Genomic DNA, 24,612 nt, shown 5'->3' on the forward strand with positions numbered 1-24,612 from the left:
GAGCGGGGCACAGCCCTCCTCTTCAACCCTCCTCATCTGGACAACATAACATCCCCCCACTGCAAAAACGTGGTCAAGCTCCTGGGGTAGAGCCCAGTTTGTGACATGATACAATAAGGCATCTATTATACCTTAAACCAGCCTTTCCTTTCACCCTTCCTCCAAAATCTAGATGATAACAAGTGAAAGCACAAACTGTTTTGATATGACTTATTGACAGACTAATACCAAAGGAGATGTTATTTATCATAACCTGAGATGTAGGTTTTTCTCTTTGGTTAACAAGATATTACAGATACAGGTCACTTTATTAATTCTCATTTTGTTTGGAATGCACAAAATATATTTCTTTCCAATTCTTGGTACATTGGTATGGTGCTTTTCTACAAGCTACAATCTTTCTGTGAACATTTTGTTAACATGCTACTGTATTGCTGTGTATGTTTTGTGCATTGAATAACCAAAGCCTTTTCAACTTGTTAGCCCCAAACACAAATTGTATTGATCCCATCTCGAAATACTCTCTCAGTTGAAACAAATATACCTTGATGTTATCCATTATATTATTCATTGAATACATATATTTCACTAAGCCATTCTTTTGTTTTACAACTTTGAGAACCCAATCTCCAATAATGACAAATATTTATATTGTTGAGATTGCATAGCACAGTCACATACAGTAGTATCGAATCTGCTAGAAAAGGTTAGATAATAGTCATGACACTTTCTATCTTTGTAGAGTTTGTTATGTTTCTTTATTCACATTTTTTTTTTTGTAAATTCAGACGTCATCTACTCAAGTCTTCAGTCTATCACTGATGTAGTATCTAACGCTGACATTCCAGTAGAGAGGACTTTTCTTGTTTGTGTGAGATGTGCATTTTAGCATCTCTAAGTTAACAGTCATTGATGGATTTATATCTTTTAGTGGTATTATTTATGTTACTTCCTTACCCTAATGCCCATCTTTATTTCATAATGATTTTTCTTCATTTATGATTTTCTAATGTAACATTATTACATATTTCTTTGTCAGAATGTGCTATGATGGTTTCTTGACTAGTTACAGTACTTAAATGTGCTATATTATTTATTTTAACTATAAAATCCAAATAACTAAGTTTCTATCTCTTTTATATTTGCTTTAGGGGATGGGGGGGGGGGGTGGGGTAGGGTGTTGGCAGGGTGGCATGACGTGTCAAAACGTTGAGCTAATATGTGCATATGAGTAATTTAGTTATGCTGTATAATGGGTTCATTGACAAACATGGTATTTTATAATGGGTTGATTGGCATGCATGGTAGGTATAATGGGTTGATTAGCTTACATGATATGAATAATGGGTTGGTTGGCATACATGGTATGAATTATGAGTTGATTGGCATACATGGTATGTACAATAGGTTGATTGGCATACATGGTATATGTAATGGGTGGATTGGCATACGTAGTATGTATAATAGGTGGATTGGCATACATGGTATGTATAATGGGTGGATTGGCATACATGGTATGTGTAGTGGGTGATTGGCATTTACATGTATAATGGGTTGATTGGCATACATGTATAATGGGTTGATTGGCAAACATGGTATGTGTGATAGGTTGATTGGCATACATGGTATGTATGAAGGGTTGATTGGCATACATGTATATAATGGGTTGATTGGCATACATGGTATGTATAATGGGTGGATTGGCATACATGGTATGTATAATGAGTTTATTGGCATACATGGTATGTATAATGGGTTGATTGGCATATGTACATGGTATATATAGTGGGTGATTGGCATTTACATGTGTAATGGGTTGATTGGCATACATGTATAATGGGTTGATTGGCATACATGGTATGTGTGATAGGTTGATTGGTATACTTGGTATGTATGTAGGGTTGATTGGCATACATGGTATGTATGATGTTTTGATTGGCATACATGGTATGTATAATGGGTTGATTGGCATACATGGTATTTATAATGGGTGATTGGCATACAAGGTATGTATAATGGGTGGATTGGCATACATGGTATGTATAGTGGGTGATTGGCATTTACATGTATAATGGGTTGATTGGCATACATGGTATGTATAGTGTGTGATTGGCATACATGGTATGTATAATGGGTGGATTGGCATACATGGTATGTATGATGGGTTGATTGGCATACATGGTATTTATAATGGGTGATTGGCATACATGGTATGTATAATGGGTGGATTGGCATACATGGTATGTATGATGGGTTGATTGGCATACATGGTATGTATGATGTTTTGATTGGCATACATGGTATGTATAATGGGTTGATTGTCATACATGGTAGGTATAATGGGTGGATTGGCATACATGGTATGTATAATGAGTTTATTGGCATACATGGTATGTGTAATGGGTTGATTGGCATACATGGTATGTATAGTCGGTGTTTGGCATTTACATGTATAATGGGTTGATTGGCATACATGGTATGTATAGTGTGTGATTGGCATACATGGTATGTATAATGGGTGGATTGGCATACATGGTATGTATAATAGGTTGATTGGCATACATGGTATATGTAATGGGTGGATTGGCATACGTGGTATGTATAATAGGTGGATTGGCATACATGGTATGTATAATGGGTGGATTGGCATACATGGTATGTATAGTGGGTGATTGGCATTTACATGTATAATGGGTTGATTGGCAAACATGGTATGTGTGATAGGTAGATTGGCATACATGGTATGTATGAAGGGTTGATTGGCATACATGTATAATGGGTTGATTGGCATACATGGTATGTATAATGGGTGGATTGGCATACATGGTATGTATAATGAGTTTATTGGCATACGTGGTATCTATAATGGGTTGATTGGCATATGTACATGGTATGTATAGTGGGTGATTGGCATTTACATGTGTAATGGGTTGATTGGCATACATGTATAATGGGTTGATTGGCATACATGGTATGTGTGATAGGTTGATTGGCATACATGGTATGTATGAAGGGTTGATTGGCATACATGGTATGTATAGTGGGTGGATTGGCATACATGGTATGTATAATGGGTTGATTGGCATACATGGTAGGTGTAATGGGTGGATTGGCATACATGGTATGTATAATGAGTTTATTGGCATACATGGTATGTATAGTGGGTGATTGGCATTTACATGTATAATGGGTTGATTGGCATACATGGTATGTATAATGGGTGGATTGGCATACATGGTATGTATGGTGGGTGATTGGCAACTACATGTGTAATGGGTTGATTGGCATACATGTATAATGGGTTGAGTGGCATACATGGTATGTGTGATAGGTTGATTGGTATACATGGTATGTATGAAGGGTCGATTGGCTTACATGGTATTTATAATGGGTTGATTGGCATACATGGTATGAGTAATGGGTTGATTGTCACTTGTGGTATGTGTAATGTATAATGGGTTGATTTGCATACGTGGCACGTATAATGGGTGGTTTGCAAACTTAAGAGATGCCTAGCTTGTGCATTGAATCTTCAATCTTCTAAATGTAACAGTATTCCATATTTTGATGTCAGAATATGCTATGATAGTTCGCTGACTAGTTACTTAAATGTGCTATATTATTTAAATTAACCATTAAGTCTAAAAACTAATTTACTATACTCAGCATCATTTTGCAAACCTACGAGATGCCTTGTGCATTGAATCTTAGCCGTTGATTTCCGTTAACCCTGCATCAGCATTATTATCATATTCTTTGTTTCTGTTTATACTTTTCTATATTTCTTTTCTGGTCACATTTCACCGTCATATTTCTGCATTACTATATATGGTTGTATTTCTAATTCTATCAATACTGCTGTAGTACAATGTTGGTCTTCGTAATACATAGAAAGAATGGTGGTTGTGTTATAAACAATGCTTCCTCAAGCGGTTGAGTGATAAATATCTTAATACACAATGAATGGTGTATATGGCCAGAGACTGTATACTTTGTAGGCCCAACCTTCTCAATTCATATTCGCCTTTATATACAGAAAATTAACATGAAAGGTAATATGAAACGTAATTAACTGAAAATACAATGAATTTCAAGGATGGTTTGTTAAGGCTAATTATGTATCGATACTCTTTCATGTTTATGTATAATTATTCATGAGATGCTGATTATTTTGTGTGTAACAGTTTAAACTTAAATCCTCTTTTCATTTGTTTATCATTCCCAGCCTGTTTTTAGTTGTTCATTTATACTTGTATAATTAAGCTTTATGTAAAATATAATCCAACTGAACTTAAATGTGTGAGCTCTTGTAGTTTTCATTCCTTGCTGAAGGCCGAAGGAATCTATGCGATGGTGATGGCGTGTGGGTGTATATGTGTGTGTATGTGACACTTTGGCTCGTAAACACAACATCTCAAGAAATCAAAGATGCTTGAACCTCAAACTTGGTGTGTGGGTAGCCCCTAGTGAGTAGATGTTCTCTATTTTGTTCATGGAGGTCAAGGGTCATTTGACAGATCACCGGAGGTCATAGGCGAAAAATATTGTAAACACTGTATCTCAAGAAGTAAAAAATGATTGAACTTAGACTGTTTATTGACCTAGAAGAATAGCAACTCATCTCTATTGTTTTTTATGGAGATCAAAGGCAATTTGGTGTCATTATAGGTCAAAGGCTGTAAAACATGTAAACACGATATCTGAGAAATTGAAAGTTGCTTGAACCATAAACTTAGTATGTTGGTAGTTCTTAGTGATTAGATGTTCTTTATTCTTTTCATGGAGGTCAAAGGGGATTTAGGTCACCAGAGATCAAATGCTGCAAACATTGAAAACAGGATATCTCAAGAAGTGAATGTTACTTGAACTTCAAACTTCGTTTGTTGGTAGCCCTTGGTGAGCAGATGGTTCCTTTTGTTTTTCATGGAGGTCAAAGGTTGTTGGATATCAATTGTTGTTTACAGTCAGAATAAGTCTAAGTATGCAGAAGTGAAGTTTGTTTTACCTTCGACCCTCTTTGCATAGGTACGCATAACTCAATTCTGCAAGATTTGTCATTTCCGATCAGCAATTCAGCTCGTTAGAAAATATTGTATCTATAGTTTCTTCTCATACTGGCGAGAAATTACAAAGTAAGTGACGTTCTGGTTTACATTGCGTTTATGATAACACTATTACTCTAAGTATGTTGTACTACTACTCCGTATGTAGGGTATTGGTTAGAATTGAAATCTAATCCATGCTACCTATGAGTTTATTTTGTTATCATCAGACAGTATGATGCTCCCAAATTTCTCACAGAACAGATTGTTTTTCAATTGTTGACTTACCCCTCTCGTCTTCCTTAGGCCTGCAACGACTTGACTGATTGTTTGATGTTGTTAGTATTTGCATACAATGTAATAGTTGTACACAGTTTCCATAGTACACAGTAGGCCCCTATTTCACTCGATGTAAGATGAAACATGTGACCCACAGCATGGAGACATGTCACGTGCTCTGTAACATCACAACTGTATATCACTTAAACGGGAGATGATTGTCACATGGTAATGTCTTCAAGTTTAGTGAAATAACTAGTGATGGGAGGGGGTGAGGTGTGATGGTTATAAACGGTCTCTGTTCATCTATCTTTCCTAACATGCAGCGCATAGCCCTGTTCACGCAGTAGTTTAGTATCATGGAATTTGGTGGCGTGGAAGACGGAGTGTTCTTGAGACGTTTATTATTAATAACCCAAATTAAAGGTGATATTCGTTGCACCGACAGGCTGAATACATTGAATGTCAAAGGAAGGTGTGTGAGTCGGAAAGGGTTGCTGGAGATGAGGGGTGCATTATCACTTCTTAGTTCACTTGTTAGATCAAGACGTACAGTTTGTGACATTCTTTAGTGTCGACGACAATAGCTACGCTCATCTGCAATTGTACTTTGCGACATTACTGTGTCATTTGGCTGGATCCTTTGTTAGCGAAAAAATGCAATTTAATCAAATGATCGATTTGTATTTAATTCATATTCTCATTTTACGTTTGGTGTGAACATTTCTAGATAAACGTCAAAACTTTATGATAAACGTTTCAATTTCGATAAAGCGTCGAAAATTTGTGATATCAGTCTAAATTGTTCTATAAAAAAATCAAATATCAGAAAGAAATCACACAATTTCAACATGTAAAGTCATTTTTCTTTTCGGGAATGATGGTCGGAAGTCGAGGTAAGCAGAGCAAAGTCAACAAAGCATCTGTTAACATAATTTTCTGTGATCAATGTTCCTTCTGAGCCATCGTATACCTTACAAATTATATTGCGCACTTTGTAATAACAGTCGGAGCAGATGTTGCCACCTGGTACAGCTAAAACCAACACAAACATGAAAAAAGGAAACCTAGACAATAATGTTTCATATATAATGTATAACTCTATCATTCCAGTTTTGGTTCTTTCAGAGGAAGTTGTTACGCTTGTGACTTGAGTTACAATAAAATCAAATGACTTGAGCGAAAGACTTGTAGACTGACTTAAAAAATCATTGGCTTGGTGAAAACAATGTGATAAACTCAACTGAAATTTCAGCTTACAGTTAAATTTAAATCAATAAAGTGTCATCCATTGTTACTTGATAATAAATTATTAAAGCAACAAATGTTTTCGAGCGGCATAATCCAGTGATTTCCAGAAAGAAAACGAAACCTGTTTTTACTTGTTACATATCAGCACATGAGAAAAGGGGACTTTTGAAACAAGGCTTCCCGTTCTGTAATTGTTTTTTTCTTCCTTTTTAATATCATTATCCTTCTTTTCGTATATATCTATCGTTATCATAAACTGATTATATTTATATTAACATATTTGGTTCACATCTAACCTACCGTACCTTTCGTAATCAGGAACTAGCTGGCCTATTGTTATCGCTATTTACTTAGCCTGCACAACAAACTAAATTTAGAACGTACTTTACTACCGTTGTATGGCAGTCACTGTTTACACAACAAACAAATATAAAGATCATAAGAAGTGTACCCCGTGGTATCGTATAATTGTTCATAGTTAGTTGATATTATCATTATTTTGATATATGGCTAGATATCTTTTCAGATTGAAGATAAGATGCTTCACTTCCATTACGTATTAAATCAACTGGTTAAAAAAAAAAAAATGGATAACGAAGATGTATTTTTTACTCATTGGGAAAAGAGGAACATATTCTAGATGCGTCCCGATCAACTTTATAGGGCAGCATTAAAGGACCATGCAGATAAAAAATATCTTCTCCCAAATAAATTGGCTTTTCTAGAACTAATAACAAAATGATATTCCGGAGCGAACAGCATCAATTAGTTTCATTCTAGTCATCTAAACGATATGATACAGACTTGATACACCCAAGCAGCATAAGTCACATACACAGATGTCGTGTATGGAACAGGCGCGGCAGAACGGAAAAATTATTGGGGGGGGGGGGGCTAATGTGTGGAGACTATCTAAGCGGAGCGCCACCATCGGTTGGCGCGGAGCGTACAAGAAAATTTTGGGTTTTTTCAAACCCCCAGATGGCCGGAAACGGCACTTCCCGAGTGTTTTATGCTTCGAATACCTAGCCCTAAAATATGGGTCTCAAGCCTGCAATTTCTCTGATTGCACGTAAAAGTCTGTAAAAACATTGTTATTTGTATATCCGATGGTGTTTTAAGAGAGTAGCTATTACTTGTAGTGTACTCGCAAAGACGTTTTTTGAGTGTAGTAAGGGCAGTGGCGGAGCTAGGGGTATTGGTGGGGGGGGGCAAGAATGGTCTGTAGGGGCACTTTCGACACTATCTAAGCGGAGCGCCACCACAGGTTGGCGCGGAGCGTACAGAAATTTTTTGAGTGAAGATACTCCCTAGATTGCAGGAAATGACCCTCTCCGGGCCTTGCTAATTTGCAGATAAACGGAGAATAAATAGGTGTCGTCGCCATTTTGTCGGAAAATTACACCAACATTATATGACAAATGTGTATAGATAGATGAGAGCGCAATAAAATAGTCAATAATCGCGAATAAGTAAAAAAGTAGTGAAAGGTTAAAAGGGCGCCAGCAGTCTATTTGAGTCCGTCAGGGGGGGGGGGGCATCCGCCCTGACTGTATGGACGCTTCGCCACTGAGTAAGGGGATGTTGGAGAACTGGCTGAAATTAGGCAAGTCATTGGCCTAAGACGAAGTTGTGTTGAGCTTACCGGTACTCACACTCACTGCTTCCACTTTTCACGGGGCGTGAAGAAGCGGTTGGGGTGACAATGTGGTCTATAGCCAGGGGACGGGCCGAGGGTCCCCCAGCATTTACTAAAATTATTACACCTGTATAGTATACGTGTGCATCGGACAGATCGACAAGTATGCATTGAAAAATGGGCAGATGCACGTTTCGGAGCCTTGGTAAATATTGGGGGGGCTTATCATGCATTTGCCCCCTCAACGTTTTTATTGGGGGGGCTGAGCCCCCCCCCCAAGCCCCCCCCCCCCGGTTCCGCCGCCACTGGTATGGAAGGTAAATGTTACATCCAGTCCGCATATGTGATAAAATCAACAAATAACTAGAACAACTGTAATAAGCCAGTTCGACGTTTGTTCCTTTGACGTGGACCAAAGCTAGGCTTTATTTCTAAAAGTATATTCTAGCTAGCATGCGACTGTAGTATAAACGAAGACAATTATAACTAAAACTATCACAGATTAACCGGATTACCAATCTCATTAACGGTTGCTAATCACGACACATGTTCCGGACGTGACAAAGAATACCCAGTCTTGGACACTGATTGGTAAAATTGAACAACATGTTAACGTCACTGTACCCTCATCATAGAAATTCAACTAGGAAGAATGCACAGTGGATCGCCGTTAAGAAGTGAAGCCTTGAAAAAAGTGAGGGCGCTTTGTAGTGTACGGCAAAAAGCCAGATCATTTTTAAGTCTTCACATAAACATTGAGCATTCGATTTTAAAACTGAATTTGATTATACCCGTTTTTTTTTTCTGAAAGAGTAGGTGAACTTTGCACAACAGAGACATGTTATGGCGACCAGAGTGGTAAGTACTATACTCCCGAATTAAGAACCACTTTTTTTTATTTCTTGACTCTCTAATGACTCGCGTAAGTGGAGTGTTTGTGCACCTTTTAATGTCTGGAAAGGGTCATTTCCGGTATCTGAGAGGCACATGGCAAACATTTTTCTTGGTTGTATTATTTTAGTGCTCCACTCAAGTAGTGACATAGCCTAGTTGTCCCTAAAAAATGCCGTGAAAAAGCAACCGTCCCTCCTCCCCACCCTCTTCCCACACACACCTCCTTTTGTGTAATACTTCCGTATTAGTCTGTGCATACAGTTATCAGTTTAATGTTAATGATGCAAAGTGGGTAGTAGCTCATTTTTTTCTATCCTAGATTACAATAAGGGTTATGTCTACCCTAGATTAAAATAAGGGATATGTCTACCCTGGGTTACAATAAGGGGCGATATGTCTACCCTGGGTTACAATAAGGGGCGATATGTCTACCTAGATTACAATAAGGGATATGTCTACCCTAGATTACCATAAGGGATATGTTTACCCTAGATTACAGTAAGGGATATGTCTACCCTAGATTACAATAAGGGATATGTCTACCCTAGATTACAATAAGGGATATGTCTACCCTAGATTACTATAAGGGATATGTTAACCCTAGATTTAAAATTCTGCCTAGAGCAGGGTTGTCCAACCTACGGCCCGCGGGCCACAGTCCGGCCCGCCGCAGGGTTGCGTCCGGCCCGCCAGAGATGCTCTGCGATGCGAAATTTTAGTGAGCAGATTTATTGATAACAGTTTTAAGCTATATAATCAATCTTTCGAACCTTCTGGGTCCAAAAAACTGCATACAGGTCAGTTTGTGTGACACTCTCTCAGCGGAGGGGGGGGGGGGTGCGGCTGGACTTTATTCATGTTTTATCAGGAAGGAAAATAAATCAGTGCGCTCCGCGCGCAGTGCTCACATTTTGTTGCCTTGGGCTTCGGGCAAGAAATCGAAAAATCGAGCGTAGGGTTCATGCGGCACCCTCCTTCATCATAATCATTCCATATGGCCCTCCTCTGCAAAAGGTTGGACAACCCTGGCCTAGAGTTACCCTTTAAGACAATTTTTAACTGATATACATTAGGTAAACATTAGCCTGATTTACGGCCATGAAGTGTCCATTCCGTTGATAGGAACACACTACGTCAAAATACTATCAACCTTCATGCAGCATCAATTTCAACATATCCATACGAAAACTCGAATACATCGTGGAATCAATCTACACTGTTACTTTGTTCTTTGTGATTCAGTGTTGTATAGCGTTTCAGTTTAAATCATTCTTTTCACCTCTACTACATGTTTCACATAACTACCAGTGAATGGTACGGTATTAAATATAAAGTTCCTTTCCACGTTTTGTAGAAGGCCATGTTGAGAAGTGAATAAAGCAAATTGTTTTGCGGGTTTGTGTAGATTCGATCAGTAATCTCTCAGTTGTGGCGTTTATTGCATTAACTCTTTGACCCTTTGGAGTATACAGTTTGGTTTTCTTTACATATTTTAGAGATCTGAATGGTGTATTTACGAACGGATGGAACGCTGTGTGTCTAATTTATCTGAGACATTTATTTTCAGTAGACTTATTTCTTGAACTATCTTTGCTTATACTTTCAACAGGTTTGAATGATATCTCATAACGAAACAGTCATCGATGAAACAAGGTTTATTTGATATAAAACAATACATTGATAATCTGTGACTTTCTCTTGGCGGGCTGTGTATTTTAATGTAATATACACTTATTTAGATATGTTTGTCGCTGAATTTAATGCAAATATTTCTGAAGTGGATTTTTTCCTAATTATGTTTTTGATATTGATTTTTTGTATATTTAGTTAATCAATCAATCTCATGTTGTTTTGGTATAGTTGACAGAAACTAACGTAACAAAACTGTTTCCATATATGATGAACATACTTACATTAAATCTAGATGCAATCTCCAAGAGCTGGATGGTGGATCTCTGAAGAAGCTTGCTGTATCGTTTCCTGATCTCAACAGTCTTTGAACACAGATCCCTGACGGTGTCCTTGATTCCATCTACCTCACCAGTTTGTTCCAGGATGCAGAGGATGGCAAACTTATCACCGTCTTCCCTGCTCTTCAAGTATTCTATTATTCTCTTCCCAACTGCTGAGCTAATCCCACAGGTGAATCTATAGAGGTACTGAAGATTAAATGGATCCACTTTATCAAGAACATTCTTCAGCTCAGATGCACCTCTTGCAGCAGCTACAACTTCTGCCAGTCTAAAAGACGCAAACCATTCACAGAATAGTTGATGGTAGAACCGTAAGTCAGTCCTTGTCTGTATGTCTGTAGCAGAAGTCTGTTCGTTTGTCACAGCAGACACTTCTTCCTCTACCAAGATACCAACTGCAATATAATGTTGACAAAACCCTTGACCTAGTCGTGCACAGAGTCCATCTTTACGCCATGATAACTGTTGGTTTTCACCGCAGAGACCTTCAAATGCTACTTTACTAAGTTCCTTGTATTTGACAGCATACTCAATATTATACGCCTTTGCACTTTTATCCATTGATTTGTTACTAAGATGACTATGGAAGCATTGGATCATGTAACTAAAGAACTCAGTGACTGACTTGAATTTCTGAAAATGTGTCTTTTCGTGGGTCATGTGAGAAAACATTACAAAGATGAGAGGAACTTGACATAAGTCATCCAGGATCGGGTTTGCTTGTAAAGCGCGCTTAATTTTAGCAACGCTTTCGTCATCTTCCCCGGTAACAGCCTTGCGAATGTACTGGTCACGTGCTTTTGCGTCAAAACCAACTAACCGCACTCGCTTTGTGTTTGCTTTGTCATAGTCCTTCGGAAGATATCTGGTTGTCAGGGTAACATCAATATTCCCAAGCAGATTGCTGGTAATGATACGTCCTACGTCACTTCCGGTAGCTCCATCCCTATCAGGAAACTCATCATACCCGTCCAGGAGTACCTTAATAGAAGAACAGCTTTCAATGATATCTTTAATATCAGAAGATTTGATTCGAGGATCGCTAGGTGCTAAGAACAGCTTAATTGCGTGATAGATAGATATCTTGCTGTTCAGCTGCCTCAACCGGAGCAGAATTAGAATCTCTACGTCTTTAAAAGGTGAATCCTTGACGCCATTGCACCAATCATAGGCGAGCTGTAGGGTTACTGTTGACTTACCATACCCGGCTTCTGCTTCTATGATGCGCCGTTTGGCTTTCATTCGAGGGTCTGTGAAGATATCTTTGTACGAGTCCACACGTACCCATGGTCCTTCTTTCTCCTTCGTCGCTCCTTCAACAACATATATCTCTGTACCGCCCTCAACAAATACCTTGTCCACACAATATAGTCTGTCCTTGATGTACGGTATGGGCTGGATTGCGTCATATTGTAGTTTATACCTTCTCTTCAGAGAATTGATGAATATGGACTTCTTGTCTGTAATGAGATCAACATGTTGATTTGTACACGTTATTCTTAGGTCAATAAAGTGTGTGCGTTTCAGTGCTTATATATAAACTGGAAACAAGCTGTGGCAGGCAATCTGTTTGATGTCACTGTAAACGACATAATTACACAAGTTCAATCGGAGTAATGTGCAAATTTATATCTCCTTATATGCGCCCATATCTTATATAACCATTCAATCGATTTGGTCAACTTAATAAAGTAGATGGATTTCAACTAGTATAATTCATTTCGCAAGTTGAGAAGGTGTTGAATTTATTGGCCCTTTTACAAGGGCGTAGGAACCGGGGGGCGCCAGCCCCCAGTGAAAAATATGGGGGGCGGAAGTATCATTCGGCCCCCCCCCCCGCTCCGCGAGTCAGAAAACCCCTTTCTCATTTCCAAATGAGAAAAAAATCTCATTTGGAACACCAAATTGCATCTATAAGGCCAGGTGAAAATGCAAAATTATTAACAAAATGGATTGGGTGTTGAAGTGTGTTATATTGCACCAAATTGCATCTGAGGCCACCTGGAAATGCAAAAAAAAATCCAAACGAGAGGGGGACACCCCCTCCCCTTAGATCCCTCCCCCAGGCCGGCCATCAGTCTTCATCCCCCAACCCCCACTCAAAAGTACCTCTACGCCACTGCCCTTTTATATAAAGACATAATATTTCAATTACTTTGCTCTCGATCTGATACAGGTGGCCTACCTTCTTTGGAACAAACTTGAACATTTTATAGCTGAACTCAGTACTGCCTAGCAGTCCAGGAGTTAAAAGTACGATATGGTTTTGGTGCATTTGATTACATCTACATAAAGTGATTTTAATACAGTGTGTTATAATATCACACAATGTCACAGAAGTCAATCAATCAGTTTGATAACACCAAACTAGCTTTTTATTTAAAAAAAAATATAATAATTAAATCATATTGACTCTCGATCATACACTGTAAGATTAACTACAATGCTGAGGCTTAAGTCATTATCAATGTTTATTTTAACACCAGCCTTCCTATGCTAAGTTACTAATACATAACTATGTAATTACAACAAACCTTGCACTGTAAGGCGCTCCATCGATTATGACGTCACAATAACTTTCGCGGGATAAACTTGGGTCTTCACTTTTCTTTTCCGTTGAGTGATATTATCCATGATTATCTTTCAAAGCGATGATCTGTTGAATGTATATTGATACAGAATGCATGGTTAAAACTAACTGAACAAATCATCATAAATCAATGTACAATTCTATAAGTCAACAGAACCAGTCACTTTAACAACAGATCTCTGGCTCGACAAAGATTACATTAAAGTCCATCTCTCCTTATCTCTTATTTACTGTTTATTGTTCACACAAAACCTCGACCTTTGAAGTAATCTAAACTTAACCCGCCCTGAAAAAAATTCAACTTTCTGTTTTGTTATCAATATTCATAATATCCTTTAAGAATGTCACCTACATGTCGTCAGTTTAGATGGCGGGCTTCATAATTATTGCGAAGCTCTCTCTTAATCGTAGATACAACGGTTATTCATTTGCATGTTAAAGAATCTGTTTGAGTTAATTTTTATTATTTTATCGATGCTAATCGATAATGACATCAGATAAAAGTGTACGTCATACTTTTGACTAAAGTAAAGACTCATTGCAACAAGTGAGGTTTAAATCTCTTCTCTTTTTATAAACATTTTCCAGTTTGGTCTGTAATGTGTATAATGTAAAAGTACAAAGCGCACACGTGACGAAATATAAACGTTGAGGATCAAATCAAATTTAGTAATTATTCCCTCAGTAACCTTTATTTGATGAAATTAGAGAGAAAGTTGACACACTGTTATCAATACACACTCTTGTGTATAGTATTAGCCTACCAGGTTAAAATTGTTAGCCTAAATTAAAGTGCTGCTTTTAGCGGCACGACTGAGACTCGGGCAGAACAAACAATTGTAAAGGTTATTTCATAAGCTATAATAGTTTGAATCTCACATGATTTATATTTTTCTAATAAGTTTAGTAAAATAACCTTTACCATGCATCGTTCTGTTCTGATAAAGCAAACATAACAGTCACGTGATTACTATCATACAAAAAAAATCTTAAAAATCAGTTAAATTCTTAAACTTAATCTGCTTATTCTTTTGTTTCACCATTCTTCCTAATTATTAGGATGTTTGTAGAGTTTAAGAATACTGTAATGTTTCACCGTGGTTTTACTGACAATATATATATATATATATATATATATATATATATATATATATATATATATATATATATATATATATATATATATATATATATATATATATATATATATGTATATATATAGCAGAACTAGCTCTTCTTCAGTGCATGATCACCGAAAGTGATAAGGAGTAGCAGGAATTGAAACTGTTTTATAGAGAAGATGTCGGCATGGTTGTGAAGGCAAAGCGACTTACTGATTTCTGCTGAATTGAGCAGAAGTTTTAGAAATTCGGATTATTTTAATCCGCGTCGGATTATTTTAATCCGATTCCGTTGTAATTGTAAAGGAATTGTTTGGGTTTATCTGGGACGGCAAATCGTGTCTGATGTTTAAACCGAATGGTGCCGTGGTCTTTTAGGTTTAGTTCCCAGAAATTTTCTTTCGCTTTCCTAGATTTATCTGTCCAAGAATCGTTCTGGTCAAGGCAATAACACGCAAATTCTCAATTGAATGATTTTGGAGATTGATGTGATTTACAACAGGTTGGTAGATCTTTTTTGTTTTGATCGCCGATCTATGTTGTGTCATTCTCATTCTAAGAGTGTTTTTTGACTCTCCAATGTATTGTAAGTTACAAATATTGCAGTAGATGAGGTAAATGACATTTTTGGATAGGCAGATAATTTTGTGCCGAATTTGGAACGTGCGTTTGGTTTGGTTGCTCTGAAAGGCCCCGGTCGAATCGACAAGTAAGCACGTTTTGCAATTTTGTGTACAGGGCGATGATCCTGTAGTTTCTGTTTTGCTTTTTCACCTAATGGGGTGTCATCCCGAAAGGATGCCCGAACTAAGATATCCCGTAGGTTGCTGGGTCGTTTAAAAGCGATGACAGGTAATTCTGGGAAAACTGATTTCAGGCGTTCGGTGCCTTGAAGTAGGTGAAAATTCTTCTGAATGATATTAGCCAATGGTGGGAGACCAGGGTGGAATTCAGTAACCAATGGTACCCTTTTGGAACTGGTTTGACGAGTTTTGTACGTCAATGTTTCGGTACGGGGTTTGCTTTTAGCCTTTTTGATGGCATTTTCAATAGTACCCCGAAAATACTGTCTGTTAAGGAGGTGTTGTGACAGTTCTTTAGTGCGTGAATCAAAATCGACTTCAGAGGAGCAAATACGTCGACTGCGCAACGCTTGACTGTACGGAATATTTCTGGTACAGTGACGTGGATGGCAACTGCTTGGTAAGAGGTAGTTGTGCTTGTTCATCAACAGCCATAATAACCGGCAATATGCGATCAATCATCAACAGCCATAATAACCGGCTTTTATCACAAAACGAGCTTAGACCGCAGCAGGCTCAACGCATATGCAATTGTAGAGAAAAACTTAATTGCCCCCTCAACAGGAATTGCTTGGTGAGCAGTGTAATATATATGGCCGATGTTACTACTGGTGATGACAACAAATCATACATAGGGCTATCGAGTGGCCCCTTTAAGCAAAGGTACAGTAACCACAGTAAGTCCTTCCGACATGAGCGTTACGAGAAAGAAACAGAGCTTTCCAAACATATATGGGACCTGAAGCGTAAGGGTGCCTCCTTCGTTATTGAGTGGAGCGTACTTAAGCATTCCAATACCAGCATGCGTAGATCCGGTCAATGTAACCTCTTTTTTTATGAGAAGCTTTGTATCCTCCTGTCCAAAAACCCGCATTTACTCAATAAGAGATCTGAATTCATCTCCAAGTGTCGCCACAATAGGCTCAAACCAGGGTTCGTGTTCCCCATAGAATATATCCGGCAGCGAGTATTTTTTCAGTTGTCTGACGATCGCCACCCTAAGGGCGTGAAACTCCGAGTAACAGCTGTATTTACCAAGGCATTTACTTATATGTTTAGGCTCTGCTCTTATAACATAGATCACTCTTCTTGCAGTCCTGATCCTTATATATATATATATATATATATATATATATATATATATATATATATAAATATATATATATGTATATATATATATAAATATATATATATATATATATATATACATATATATATATATATATATATATATATATATATATATATATATATGTATATATATATATATATATATATATATATATATATATATATATATATATATATATATATATATATATATATGCCTAAATTATACCATGTTCCTAGAACTTCCCACTAGATTTATCAGAATAAAACTGATCCAATGGTCCATATTCTTCCCACATGATTTACTCAATGTTCCGTTCGGATAGAAAGTAAGACAAATGCATCTCTCTCATGCATGCAATTGCAAGCTGAAATAAGCCTATTCCCTGAGGAATATATTTAATGATTTCCATCCCGATTCATTCATTTAAGTTGGACCTAAGCCTAAAGGCGCAAGGCCTGCTATGAAAGTATTACAATTCTTCATTTCTGTTTCGACAGGACTCACTGTTAGTTTATTTATGGTCTGGTCTGACAACAATAAAGTGAAAGGATAGCACATGTTCTGATTGGAAGAGATATGTTGTAGTTGCATGAATGAACTATTAAATAAACAGGATTTATATAATAAGAGTTTGACTAACATGAGCTTAACATTATTACCTTCAAATTAATTAAATATTTAAATCGACATGGAAATATGATCATACAGACATGGATAATAATTCTTATAAATTGAAAAGACCTTGAAGACGCCATGTTTATATAGTAATATGTTGTCATAAATTTCACATAGCCTGTGTTATTTATGACGTGTTTAGTAAATCAGTACATAGTCTGTGTTATTAAGGACGTGTTTAGTATTGCCTGTGTTATTAATGACGTGTTTAGTATATCAGTACACAATATGTGGATTAATTACGTGTTTAGTGTATCAGTACATATATCCTGTGTTATTAATGACGTTTTTAGTATATCAGTACATATATAGCTTCACACCATTACTGTTACTTTCCAGTACGACCATCGATTTCCGGGGATATCATCCAGAGTAGAATTTAAGTCTAGAACCCTTTAACTCCATGTTAATATAGTAATCTGTTGTCATAAATTTAACATAGCCTGTGTTCTTAATAACGTGTTAAGTATATCCGTACATAGCCTGTGTTATTAATGACGTGTTTAGTATATCAGTACATATATAGCTTTACACCATTACTGTCTCCTGTACGTAACTTACCAGCACGATCATCGCTTTGTGGGTTAATCATCCAGAGTAGAATGTAAGTCTAGAATCCTTTAATCCTTAAATGCCAGATGAAAACCAGGAAAAAAAGAACATACGGAAACAGGAATGAAGAACATCCAATTGACAAGATGGCGTCGTGTAGGTCATGTGACGTGCTAACATACGGCCATGAACGCTAACTAGATATCGGTGGGAATCAGTGTAGAGATTTAACTGTTCATGTTTTATAGTTTACACAATCAAAGACTTTATTTGATATCTGATATTTATGCCTTGCTGTGTTTATTCTGTCATGTCAGCCTTTCTAAAGTACCTGCTGTACGTATATGCATTGCTCTCATTGACGTCTTTTAATACAAACCATTGTAAGTTTCCGATGTATTTTGTCCTATGTGCGTAATATGCCTATAAATTACGAAAACTGTTTAGATGAAACTACAAGCGGTGATGGCCCACTCTGTATAGGCTATGTCTTGACAAGAAATCTACATTTGGTTTACGAAAATTCAAACAACGTAAAACCACCGTTTATTACACAAATATAAAAAAAAAAATATACATAATTTGACAAAAGAAAGTATAGATAAAATGAGCTAGAGCGGGATTCTAACAAGTAAGATTAAGATTGCAAGGGTCCGTGATTAGAGTCCCGTTGTAGAAACAAATAATATTTTGTCCTGTTCATATTGATCGTCCTGGTCATTTCTCCTTTGTTGATTAACTTCGTTAAGGCAGGATTTCAATGAACGGAAGAACTCAGTTATAGTTTAAGTCATTAACAATGCCTCTTTTGTAAGAACGGGTTAGATGTTTAGAAAACTGAGAAGACAATTCCTTTTTTTCATTTAAAGAACTTTATATGCTTCAGTTAGGCGACATTATGGTCCAGTAGCGCAATGGCGTTCACATGATATCAAAGGTCTGGGAGGAGAGGTGGAGAGGGGGGCGCTGGGTATCAATTACTCCCTACTGTTTAATGTATTGAAGCCTGAACTTTTGTGCTAGCTCCAGAGGCGGATGAAGGACCTCATAGAGTAGGAGGACTGAGCTGGATTATTGAAACAGGCTGCTATATGAGATGTGAGTCTGGAGATCCTGCCCCGGAAAGATAAATATAACTTTAGACATAATATTATGCACTGTGCATATTTAGACTGTAAAGCAGGTCCATATAAGTAATTCTCAACGCAATGTTTACTTATAAATGATAACATAATAGTAAGGGCAATGATACAACCGTATCAAGGGTCCAATTCTCACCAGGATGATTACAACAATCCACAGATTGAACCATTTCCCAATGACTGACGATCTAAGATGTTACCACGACCCACATGCACTACCCTACACACTTGCGCCCCGATTGACGATCCGAGGTGGGGCCACGGCCCACATCCCCTGACTGACGATCCAAGATAGGGCCATGGCCCATGTGCCCTCCTCCACCCTTGCGCACTGTACAGTAGGAGCGTGTTTGCTAGGCCCGGTCCCGAGGACAATGCCGGGCCTCTTCTTTTCACTGACACATTTCACATATTTTTTGTTATAGCCCCTCCATACTTCTCCCGGGCGCGCAATATGATTGCGAGGCCCCAGACTGCAAAATGATGCTATCATTACATCACGTCAACTCCAATTTATACGACTATGTTTGCTTGTGTTATAAAACTCATCAACTTTCCACATCATTTAGGGGAGGGGAAGAGAGAAGAGGGGAAGGAGAAGAGGGGGAGTGGAAGAGGAGGTAGAAGCAAGGGGTAGGGGAAGGGCGGGGGCACGTGTTCCCATTTTCCCAGTGGCTACGGTACTTTATATATATATATATATACTGTAGTACAATAGTACGTATACAGGCAGGCATACGCAGGTATCCATATATCAGTGAATCAAATGAGATGTTGTTTATAATAGAGACGACAAGCCGGTACCACAAGACGCAGCGAACTTTGTTCTAGAAGAGTCCATTACTGAATCAAAGTTAACTGTTCAGAGAAATTTCGTGCTATGCTAAGCATGGCTAATGATGGAAAACTTGACCAAAGGCAGATCACGCCGTACTCTAAACACAAGAAGCCTATCTAGTAACAATATAACTATAATTCTGGTTTTGATACCCACCCAGATCACCGGAAATGGCACTTCTCGGGCTTGAAAATAACCAACCAGATGTAAAACTTTGCCTGAGAACCATTTTATTCCCTCCATCCATAACATGAATGGGGTCGGATATGATGAGGGGAAGTGGTAAAGAGGGCAAGGAGAGCCGGCTGTTGAAAGGGGTGGTATATTGGTCTTATTCATTTTTAAAAAGAACGCCCAAAATTTGATGCAATGTACAACATAGACAGGGATTTTGCATGGGTTATGGGCGGATATAAGTGTTTGGATGGTATCGGATAGATGGATGTTGAGGTAGGGAGGGCAAGGAGAGCCGGCTGCTGAAAGGGTGGCATAATGGTCCTATTTATTTTAAAAGGACCTCCACCATTTTCTAAAATGTATAACATAGACAAGGGATATGATGAAATGTTTACACATGCATTTGCAACAATAATAGTTCCAGTGGCGTAATCTGTTAAGTCGGAACTATTTTGAAGCACACAGACTACGGAAAAGTGTGTGCAATTCTTCATTTTTCAAGTTAGTGTATTACGTGAATTGTCTATGACAGTAGTTTCTTAGTATCCTTCAAAAGTTTGGGAAGCTTTTCCACTATACTATCTCCTTAGACGGAAGTTGAAATTTTTCATACGCTCCAAGGCATGTTCATAATATCCAACCCAACCTCGTGTGAATCCTCAGATTTAAAGAAGGAAACAAATGTGCCATTGTTCAAGTGTTTTCAAGTTGTACTATAGTATGTTGTTCCTTCTTTATTTTCCTTCCAGTATACATATAAAAAACTTCTTACGCTCACAGGCACATTCATAATATCCAACCCAACCTCGTGTGAATCCTCATATTTAAAGAAGGAAATAACTGTGCCATTGTTCAAGTTTTTTTCAAGTTGTACTGTAGTATGCTGTTCCTTCTTTTTATTTCCTTCCAGTATGCATATAAAATTTATAGAGAGGAGTCATATAATACCTCAACAAGAAGAATAACTAATATAATTTTGTTTTTTTAAGATGATAGGATACCGAACAGTCCAAGAATAACTAATATAAAAGGGGAGAAAAAGTCAAGATGATAGGATACCATATAAAATACATCTACACATACAAAAGTAAATACATAAAACGATATAACAAACAGACTACAACAAACATTTCAAGTGCTTGAATGGAATGTATAAAGCAGCACGATAAATAAATGAGCTTCTGTAAACTTACGTTCGGTATTTTGTGGGGATTCCTTATATTTCTGCTCGATTTGTGCAGGAGACTTTTTAGTACAGTATACAAAGGGTGCTTCTGATCACTGTAAATCCTATTAGCAATTCTTGTAAACTCAGGTCTTGCAGCAGCATTTACTTTTTTCTAAAAGTGTATGGCAATCTAAATTAAATATAGCCGATATGTATTTAAGAAACTTCATTCTTCTTTCTTTGCTTTTTTGCAATATAAATGGTACCAAACAGGCACTGTATTGATCACATGTGCCAGGTTAAATAACAGTAATGAAAACATTTTCCTTAGCATTTTCGTTAAAGAAAGACACAACGTAAGCCACACTAGATACTTTGTAATATACTTTTTTTAATACCTTGATGCTTTGCAAGAAAAGGTCAAACTGTCGTCGATGTATACTCCCAGTACTCAGTTTTGGAGGTTCTAGCCACCTCAGCTCCCTCAATAATAATACGTTGCGATCTTGATAGAATGAGACTTTCATTTTTTATGGTTTTATTTTCGAAAACAAATTTCCTTTATTTTGGGAGTTACACAAAGTCTTGCGGTCACATGTTGGAACTATGTCATTTACAGAACACTGAAAATTTCATTGGTCAGTTTCAACAGCGCTCTTAGGACTTGTGCATGATAAAGCAGTATCATCGGCATATTTTGTAACAGAAATGTGTGAGTTTAACCTAATTTCATAAGTATATATAGTAAATAGAATTGCATATAATGGACCCCTACCCCCAAGGCACACCAACCTTTATTTCCGATATTTCCGATAACCCTTTATCCAACTTTACTTGTCTGGACCATCCTTGAAAAAAATGTGTCAGCCAATAAAAAGACATGTTACTTTTGATACTTTGATTACTTTGAAGATCCTTCATTAATTGATTTGGCAAGACAGTATTAAACGCACTTGAAAAGACCCCGCCTTTGTTATCATTCTTTCCTTACAAACTTAATGAGACACAATATCATGGATTAATCAAACGTTTGATATGGATATGGATGCTTTGAGTGGCTTGCAACTTCCGTTTTGGAACAGCAAGTGACTTCTCCTTTCTTATGTCAAGCAACCTTATGGGTTAACAATCCCAATGTATGGAAACCAGGGCTGAGGGTGTATCAGTTTGGTGATGTTCATTTGGTTTGTATGTCCATATTCTGACTTGGTTTATTTTTCCAAAAGGTCTGGTATAACTTCCCCATGATCCCGAACTTCTTAGCCTGTGGAAGAAAACATCCAAGGTTCTGTCAAATCTGAAGGTTGCTATACACATTTTCTAGTAACTCGGTCTAAAAGCCCCACCTCCTTCCCCTCGTCCTTTTAGCAAAGTAACTACTTATTGTATAAACTATGCTAGTACCTTCCAAAGTTTCATGTAAAAGTATGTGACCTTCAAATATGTCACTAGGTATTACTCAGCCAGATAAAGGTAGTTTTAAGTTAGGCTAGAATAATGCTCGTGAGGAGCAAAGCCGCCAACAGCTAAGAGAAATTAAGGGTAATTGCTATTGTAAGAGTAATAGCAACTTCTTTTTCTTTTCTTTTTTCCTTTTTCTTTCTTTTTACCTTTTAGTATCGGATTTTGAGAATCGGAGACAACTGAAACGATTTATTTTATATTTTCGTACCATTAACACTGCAATATAAAATAATATTGTTTCAATCAACTAGGGTTTTAACGCAAAAATACATACAGAGGCAATATATATCTTAATACCGTACAAACCATAATTTAAATCCGTTTAAGGAAACGACTGAAATCCCTAACCTATGCTTACCTATTATCGAATGGTACAGTCCAAAATAATGTACACTAGTGCGACGAATATAATATATTCCATTTTGGTCGAAACATATTTCCGTGGTGACGATACATAGCCGTTGTTTTCTCAACGATGAATACAGTATATTTGACATTGGTGCAACGTTCATAACCCAAGCAAAATTTAACATAAAATAAGGAATACCACAGATCGTGCACGCCAAACAAATTGCTTCCGAGCGATTATAAATGATTCTCCATTTTCGCACAGTTGGACGAGTGAAAGTTGAGTCGGTGATATGATTGTGAGGATCGTATAGTTTATATATATATGTGTGTGTATATATATATATATATATATATATATATATATATATATATATATATATATATATATATAATATATATATATATATGTGTGTATATATATATATATATATGTATATATCTATATCTATATATATATATATATATATATATACATATATATATATATATATATATATCGAAATAAGGTATGATCCATAGTTATATATATATATATATATATATATATATATATATATATATATATATATATATATATATATATATATATATATATATATATGAGCGAAAACCTTACGCTACTTGTGTGAAATGGTTTGTAATCAAGCAAAACGACATCAACTGATACACCAGTTGGTCTGTTGTATAATAACAGGTCTAACACACAAAAACTCTATCATAGGTCATTTGAATGCAGGACGGCAACAATCTTTTATCAAACGCGGTCCATTTCTTGAAAGGTTGCTATTCAAAACAATTTTACCGGGTTATATTTACAAAATAAGCTAGGTTGATTGTAAATTAAAATGTTGAAACTGTAACATATTGTCGTTTCGTACTGGTTGTAATTAACCTCCAAATGAAGGTACGGTAACAAATACACACATTCATCTGGTTACAGTTTGAGGAATATGACGTTGAAGATGACCTCAACCATCTCAATTGTTACATCACATATTCATGTGTGCTTGCATTTACACGGAACGCCAAACAGTCCGCAGTGCTCATGGAAGTATGTATGTAGGGCCACACAATACAAATGTTATGTATCCTCAAATCACGGATCTATACTTTCGTGAAACAATTACCGAGGATAAAACTTAGGAAATAATCGAAGGAGCCTGCTCCACGTAACCAAATTGCAGACACTTGGCCTCAAAGACATTGACTTATATACTTAACAGAATTTTCAAGGATTACTCCAAGCTTTTGGTTGCCATTACAAATATTGTGATAACATATTCAAGTTAGTACCTGTGCTAACACTAACATTATAGTAGAATACAGTTAGCAGACGAAGAAAGGAAACGGATCACAGAATCTTTGATTTTTTTATATTATTTTTTTTTTTATTTATGTCGATACCGCGATTTCACGGCGGTTTTGAAAGGACAAACAAGTTATAGACTTACTTCTTTAGTATATTACACATTCAAACAATTTGATATTCCTTGTCAAGGTGTCATGTGAGTGTAAGTCTAAATTAACGTAGTTTTGACA

General features: G+C 37.0%; 3 protein-coding genes across 4 annotated transcripts in view; 1 reads left to right on the forward strand and 2 right to left on the reverse strand.

The window, feature by feature from the left end:
* Positions 1 to 18,145, reverse strand: part of LOC139985116 (uncharacterized) — a 364,233-nt gene extending 346,088 nt beyond the window's left edge. For both annotated transcript variants that reach the window (XM_071999320.1, XM_071999317.1), the window contains exon 1: positions 17,943 to 18,145. The gene's annotated coding sequence lies outside the window, so the exon portion shown is untranslated. The remainder of the gene's footprint in view (positions 1 to 17,942) is intronic.
* The window catches only part of LOC139985119 (uncharacterized), a 409,107-nt gene that overhangs the window by 277,354 nt on the left and 107,141 nt on the right, over positions 1 to 24,612 (reverse strand). The gene's annotated exons all lie outside the window — the stretch shown is intronic.
* The window catches only part of LOC139985148 (cAMP-responsive element-binding protein-like 2), a 246,692-nt gene that overhangs the window by 90,112 nt on the left and 131,968 nt on the right, over positions 1 to 24,612 (forward strand). The window lies entirely within an intron of this gene.

This window comes from Apostichopus japonicus, chromosome 17, assembly GCF_037975245.1.
Source record: "Apostichopus japonicus isolate 1M-3 chromosome 17, ASM3797524v1, whole genome shotgun sequence".
Lineage (NCBI taxonomy): Eukaryota > Metazoa > Echinodermata > Holothuroidea > Aspidochirotida > Stichopodidae > Apostichopus > Apostichopus japonicus.